Below are 7304 nucleotides of genomic sequence, written 5' to 3' on the forward strand. Positions count from 1 at the left end.
CCATCTGATCCTAAGAATAATAATACTAAAGTTGGAAGGGACCTTGGAGGTCATCTAGTCCAACCCCCTGCTCAGGCAGGAAACCCTATACCGTTTCAGACAAGTGGCTGTCCAGTCTCTTCTTAAAAACTTCCAGTGTTGGAGCATTCCCCACTTCTGGAGGCAGGCTGTTCCACTGGTTAATTGTTCTAAATGTCAGGAAGTTTCTCCTTAGTTCTAGGTTGGTTCTCTCCTTGACTAGTTTCCATCCATTGCTTCTTGTCCTGCCTTCGGGTGCCTTGGAGAATAACTTGACTCCCTCTTCTTTGTGGCAACCCCTGAGATATTGGAAGACTGCTATTCTGTCACCCCCTCGCCCTTCTCATCATTAAACTAGCCGCACACAATTCCGTTCCTTATATGTTTTAGCCTCCAGTCCCCTAATCATCTTTGTTGCTCTCCTCTCCCATCCTCTCCCATCCCTTCTCTTTTTGCCTTCAGTCTTCCCCAGCTTCAGGATCTTTCCCAAGGAGTCCTTCCTTTCTCACTCTTCTAATACATGTAGTCCTCAATGACAACTTGCCTCGAGTTACAATGACCACAATGGTGCGCAAAATTTCTCTTTCCTGGTGAGACCGTGGTCAAGTGGATTCTGCCCCCTTTTAAGACCTTTCTTGCCACAGTTGTTAAGTCAATCGCTGCCGTTAAATCAGTCACGCGCGGTTAAGTCAAGCTGGCTTCCCCATCAGCTTTGCTTCTCAGAACATCCCAAAAGGGGATCAGATGACCCCAGGACGGTGCAACGGTCATAAATGTGAGTCGGTTTGCCAAGCATCTGAATTCTGGTCTTGTCACCACGGGGATGCTGCAACAGATACAAGTGGGAGAAACGGTCATTAGTCACGTTTTTCAGGGCCTGTCAGGACCCACTTCGATACCTCATCCCAGGAAAGTAGAACCCGTGGAAGCGGTTTCTTCCAAAAAGGGAGCTTTTATTAGGAGAAGTTGATAGCAGGCATAATAGACAAGATCTGAGGGTTTCCCGCTCAGATCGATAGGTTAAAAGTGTCCGAAGCAAAACCCCACCCCACAGTTCATCCAGTCAGTTCAAACAGGCCAATCCCCAGGTGTTAAGTCCGTTGTGAGCGGGGGGGAAGACCGTCTCTGGGCTCCATCGATGTTTTGTCGGCTTTCGCACCTTCCCTTGTGAACGCAGAGATAAACCAGTTGCCACAGGTTGCATTCCTTTCTTCTCTCTCCCCCCCCCCCCGTTTCTATCTGACAACAAGAGAGTTCAAAGAAGAGGTATGCTGAAACGTCAAAGTGTTGCATTTTTAGCGATAGAGGAAGTCAAGGCAATAATAACCAGCAAGCATTCCCCCCTCCCCTGCAGGAGTATGGCAGAAACCCAGAAAGGAAAAAGGGTTGAGTTAAAGGGGTCTGTTAGGATATCAGTTCTGACAGTGCCGTTGTGACTCTGAATGGAGCTTTGCAACATTGGGGTCTTTTCCAAGGAGTCCTCTCATTGGGTGGCCAAGGTATTTGTGCTTCAGCTTCAGGATGGCAGCCAGGGTTGAGTTTCTTTAGAGTTGACTGACTAGATCTCCTTGCAGTCCAAGGGGCTGCCCAGCGTCTTCTCCAGCCCCACAATTCAAGAGCATCCGTCCTTCGGCGCTCAACCTTCCTTATGGTCCAAGTCTCACAACTGTATATTTGTTGTTGTTGTTGTTGTTAGCTGCGAAGTCGTGTCTGACCCATCGCGACCCTATGGACAACGTTCCTCCAGGCCTTCCTGTCCTCTACCACCTTCTGGAGTCCACTTAAGCTCACGCCTACTGCTTCAGTGACTCCATCCAGCCACCTCATTCTCTGTCGTCCCCTTCTTCTCTTGCCCTCAACCTTTCCCAGCATGAGGCTCTTCTCCAGGGAGTCCTTCCTTCTCATTAGGTGGCCAAAGTATTTGAGTTTCAGCTTCAGGATCTGGCCTTCCAAAGAGCAGTCAGGGTTGATCTCCTCTAGGACTGACCGGTTTGATCGCCTTGCAGTCCAAGGGACTCGCAGGAGTCTCCTCCAGCACCATAGTTCAAAGGCCTCAATTCTTTGGCGCTCAGCCTTTCTTATGGTCCAGCTTTCACTGCCATACATTGCAACTGGGAAGACCATAGCCTTGACTATAGGCAAAACTCTATATTACTACTGGGGAAAACAGCCTTTCTGGAGTGGGAACTGCAACTTGCTACTTTGCATCTGGGGGAGGGAACTTTAGTCTTGGGTTAATGTCATGGTTCCCACAGATCCGTGGTGGCGAACCTATGGGACGCATGCCACAGGTGGCATGCAGAGCCCTCTTTGTGGGTATGCACGCCGTCGCCCCAGTCCTAGGCCTTCAGCTGGGTTTAACAAAACCTTTTCGCTTTAGGCCTCCGCCGCCGTGTGCAAAAAAAAAAAGGTTCAATCAATCAATCAATTTCAACTTCTCGCGGGGAAAAAAAAAGATCTCGCAAAATTGGAATTGATTGATTGAACTTTTTAGTCCCACCCAGTCTGCCATTACCACCGCAGCCATGCCCACCCAATAGGCCACGCCTGCCCAGTGGGCCACGCCCACCCAATGGGCCATACCCACCCAATGGGCCACGCCCACCCGGCACCCGATGATAACATAAGTGGGTTTTGGGTTGCAGTTTGGGCACTCGGTTTCTAAAAGGTTCGCCATCACTGCCATGGATGAAACCAATTAAAAAGAACTTCACGGCAAAGATTTCTTCCTTAAAGAACATTTTATTCAGGAAACAAAGCATTGGCACTTACCTAGATGAACCCAAGACTCAAGTTCCCTCCCCCAGATACAAAGGAACCAGTTGCAATTCCCAGCCCAGAAAGGCTGTCAAAAATCACATTCACGAATGAATCCAAAATGGGGGCTCTTCTGACCGGCCGAAACTTTATCTAACACTGGCCTTGAGTTCACACACACACAGCTGCAATTGTTACATGGCTAACTGAAAATGCTCAAACATTCTCCTCCACCCCACTTCTCCATCTAAAATCCCCCCCCCAAAAAGCAGAAAGAAGCACTATGAAAGCGAAAGGTAAAATGGCTACAGTTTTCTTAATTGTCGCAGCCCCTGACACAGAGCTTTCACTATACCAACCTTTGTGGTCAAGCTGATGTCTCTGCTTTTTAATATGATGCAGAGCAGCGTTGAACTGAAAGGGTAAGCCAAAGACTGCCCAGAGATCAAAGGAGTGTCGTTGTTTAGTTGCTGTTTCCAACTTTTTGCAACCCCCATGGACCGTAGCAAGCCAGGCCCTTCTGTCCTCCACTGTGTCGCAGAGTTTGCCCAAATTCAGGCTCTTTGCGCGGATGACCCAGTCTAACCATCTCGTCCTCTGCTGTGCCCTTCTCCTTTTGCCTTCACTCTTTCCCAACATCAGGGTCTTCTCCAAGAAGTCCTTCCTTCTCAATTAGGTGGTCAAAAAATGGGAGCTTCAACTTCAGCAGGGCTTTTCAACCTTTTTACCTCTTGTACCACTTTTAGGATAAGGCAACATCCGAGTACCACCAGTCGCCTAGCAAGGTGTCAAAAACTGGGGATGCTGCAACATTCCAGCTGATTGGCGCTTCTTCTGGGCTCAGCAGAAGCGCCAGGATCAGCGCCAAGCTCCAACAGGAACCTGGTGCTGATCCTGGTGCTTCCTCTGAGCCCTGACAGCCCTGCAGCTCCAGCCATCTCTCACTCAGGCTTGCGCGGTGCTGCCACCAGTTCAGCTCATTCCCTTCCCCCGCTACCACTTTTCTACAATGGTCGCGTACCACCTGCCAGGTGCCAATATACCACAAGTGGTACCCGTACCACGGGTTGAAAAGCCCTGGTCTTCAGGATCTCTCCTTCCAAGGAAGAGTCAGAGCAGTTTCTTTAGGATCAACGGATTGGATCTCCTTCTTGTCCAAGGGGTTCCCGAGAGTCTTCTCCAGGACCAAAATTCAAAAGCATCAATTCTTTGGCGCTCAGCCTTCCTTATGGTCCAACTCTCACAACCGTATGTTAATGACTGGGAAAATCAGAGCCTTGACTATACGTGCAGTCCTCAACGTACAGCAGAAATTGAGCCCAAAATTTCCGTTGCTAAGCGAGACAGCCGTTAAGTGGGTTTGGCTCCGTTTTACGACCTTTCTTGCCACAGTTGTTAAGTGAATCACTGCAGTTGTTAAGTTGGTAACAGCGGTTCTTAAGTGAACCTGACTTCCCCCCTTGACTTTGTTTGTCAGAAGGTCGCAAAAGGGGGATCATGTGACCCAAGGACACGGCAGCCGTCGTAAATGTGAGTCAGCTGTCAAGCATCTGAATTTTGATCATATGATCATAGAGGTACTGCAATGGTCATAAGTGTGAAAAAGAGTCATAAGTCAGTCTTTTTCAGTGCTCTCATAACTTCAAAGGGTGACGAAATGAATTGTTGTAACTCAAGGTCTACCTGTGTGTAACATCCTAGGCCAGGGTTAGGCAACCTTGGCTCTTTTATGACTCCTGGACTTCAACTCCCAGAATTCCTGAGCCAGCACGGCTCAGCTTGGAAACCTTTCCCTTTCCCCTTAGCATGGCTGGCTCAGGAATTCTGGGACTTGAAGTCCACAAGTCATAAAAGAGCCAAGGTTGCCTACCCCTGTCCTAGGTTCTTGGGAGGAACTTGACATGTATACAGTAAAGGCCAACACCAACTCAAAAAACTAGCAGCTATGATTTTGTGTGGTTATGCATATCATAATCATATCCAATGTGTTAATTAAGTGTGGAAATATTACAGTGAATTTATTCGATGCAACCAGACTTGGTTGAGACCAACTGAAGGTAGCTAGAATTTCTAGAGATTCTTGATGCAGGAGAAGAAGGGATAGCTAACGTATAAAGAACAGCTGCAAGAATTGGGTTGTGTCTGGTTTAATGAAAAGAAAGACTAGGGGGGGACATGATAACAGTCTTCCAGTATTTGAGGGGCTGCCCCAAAGAAGAGGGAGTCAAGCTATTCTCCAAAGCCCCTGAAGGCAGGACGAGAAGCAACAGATGGAAACTAATCAAGGAGAGAAGCAACCTAGAACTAAGGAGCAATTTCCTGACATTTAGAACAATTAAATCAGTGGAAAGACTTGCCTCCAGAAGTTGTGGGTGCTCCAATACTGGAGGTTTTCCAGAAGACTGGACAACCATTTGCCTGAAATGGTATAGGGTCTCCTGCTTGAGCAGGGGGTTGGACTAGAAGACCTCTGTGGTCCCTTCCAATTCTGTTACTCTAGTAATCAGTGGAATGGCTTCCATCCAGAAATGGTGGGTGCTCCATCACTGGAGGTTTTCCTTAAGAGACTGGACAACCATTATCTGATATGGTATAGGGCAGGGGTAGGCAACCTTGGCTCTTTTATGACTCATGGACTTCAACTCCCAGCTCAGGAATTCTGGGAATTGAAGTCCATGAGTCATAAAAGAGCCGAGGTTGCCTACCCCTGGTATAGGGTGTGCTGCTTGAGCAAGGGATTCGACTAGAAGACCTCCAAGGTCCCTTCCAACTCTTATTCTGTTGAATTCTTTTAGATTGGATGTGACTAAGGACCTCATAAGTGCTTAAGGACGAATTATGTCAGATACAGAAAAAACAATTCTTTACTTTCCTCTTGCTAAATATGACACAGGAATCTGAGAAAGAAAATCCAGTAGTAAATGTCCCAAACATAGAGTCTTCCTTTGGTCCACGTATAACCTTTATAGATGTTTTTCCTATATTATTATTTCTATTATTTCTTATAGAGATACGAAACTGCTAGGTTGCGTAGCCAAGCACAATCTATGATGCCCTGTTTATGTACATGGTTGGTTCTTCAATCCATAGGACCTCTGGGGAGTGGGTTAGAAAATAAAGGTGATGGACTACTGTTGACGTCCACCTTGATGAGTATCTAAGGATCGTGAACAAGAGTCACGTTGGGAAGATGATGTGGTTTTTCTTAACATGGCTTGTCTGAACTTTTCTGCCTAGGTGTTTTGCTTTATGGGAAAAAGAGTTTAGCTTCTTCATTGGAAAAACTATTAGATAATGTCTGTTGAATAGGTACATCTGCATTAATGCCAATAGCATTAATATTGCTTAATATATTGAAGCATAATCTTACCAAATGTGCTTGATTTGTATACTAGGCTAAGCAGCAAAAGTAGAATATTCACAAGGGAGAGTGGGAGAGGAGTGCAGGAGAGGGAGAGAGAAAGAGGTGAGAGAAACAGAGGAGAAAGAAAGAAGGAAGGAAGGAAGGAAGGAAGGAAGGAAGGAAGGAAGAAAGAAAGAAAGAAAGAAAGAAAGAAAGAAAGAAAGAAAGAAAGAAAGAAAGAAAGAAAGAAAGAAAGAAAGAAAGAGGAAGGAAGGAAGGAAGGAAGGAAGGAAGGAAGGAAGGAAGGAAGGAAGGAAGGAAGGAAGGAAGGAAGGAGAGATTATGTTTTTCCATTGCAGCTGGTCAGCCTGGGCTAAATCAGTAACTGACGCAGTGAAGTCATCATTATTTAAAACTCAACGAATGTCATGCCATGTAAATGTCCAAAGATCTGAAGTGAGGAAGGTATTCTGTGAGTGAATTCTGAGTTCTTTGTAAATTCAAAGGCCATCCTCCTGTTATCCTGGGCACTGACAATGTCAGACAGTGGAGTGAGTGAGACGATAGACAGAGATGTAGGTAGATACTTGATAGCTATAAAATAGATGGATAATAGTTAAAAGTATAGGCATAGAGAGATAATGATTAGGTAGATAAAGATGATAAGAGAGAGACGGATAATGATAGAAATAGATGATAGATAATAGATATAAGATTATATGATAGATAGATAGATAGATAGATAGATAGATAGATAGATAGATAGATGATAGATAGATAGATAGATAGATGATAGATAGATAGATGATAGATAGATAGATAGATAGATAGATAGATAGATAGATAGATAGATAGATAGATAGACAGATATGATATAAGATTAGAGATAGATAGAGATAGACAATATAAGTAGAGATAGATAGATAGATAAGGGACGCGGTGGCTCAGTGGGTTAGGATGCTGAGCTTGTCGATCAGAAGGTCGGCAGTTTGGCGGGTCGAATCCTGAGTGCCGCGTAACAGAGTGAGCGCCTGTTACTCGTCCCAGCTTCTGCCAACCTAGCAGTTCGAAAGCACGTAAAAATGCAAGTAGAAAAATAGGGACCACTACGGTGGGAAGGTAACAGCATTCCGTGTGCCTTTGGCGTCTAGTCATGCTGGCCACATGACCACAGAGACATCCTCAG

The 7304-nt window shown here is 45.8% G+C and overlaps 1 long non-coding RNA gene across 1 annotated transcript in view; it reads left to right on the forward strand.

Annotated features, from left to right (window-relative positions):
- Positions 1–6451, forward strand: part of LOC310635705 — a 172312-nt gene extending 165861 nt beyond the window's left edge. The window contains exon 2 of the long non-coding RNA XR_014491482.1: positions 6315–6451. This is a non-coding gene — a long non-coding RNA (uncharacterized lncRNA). The remainder of the gene's footprint in view (positions 1–6314) is intronic.
- The last annotated feature ends 853 nt before the right edge of the window (positions 6452–7304 follow it).

The sequence above is a fragment of the Vipera ursinii genome (genome assembly GCF_947247035.1).
Source record: "Vipera ursinii genome assembly, chromosome: 2".
Lineage (NCBI taxonomy): Eukaryota > Metazoa > Chordata > Lepidosauria > Squamata > Viperidae > Vipera > Vipera ursinii.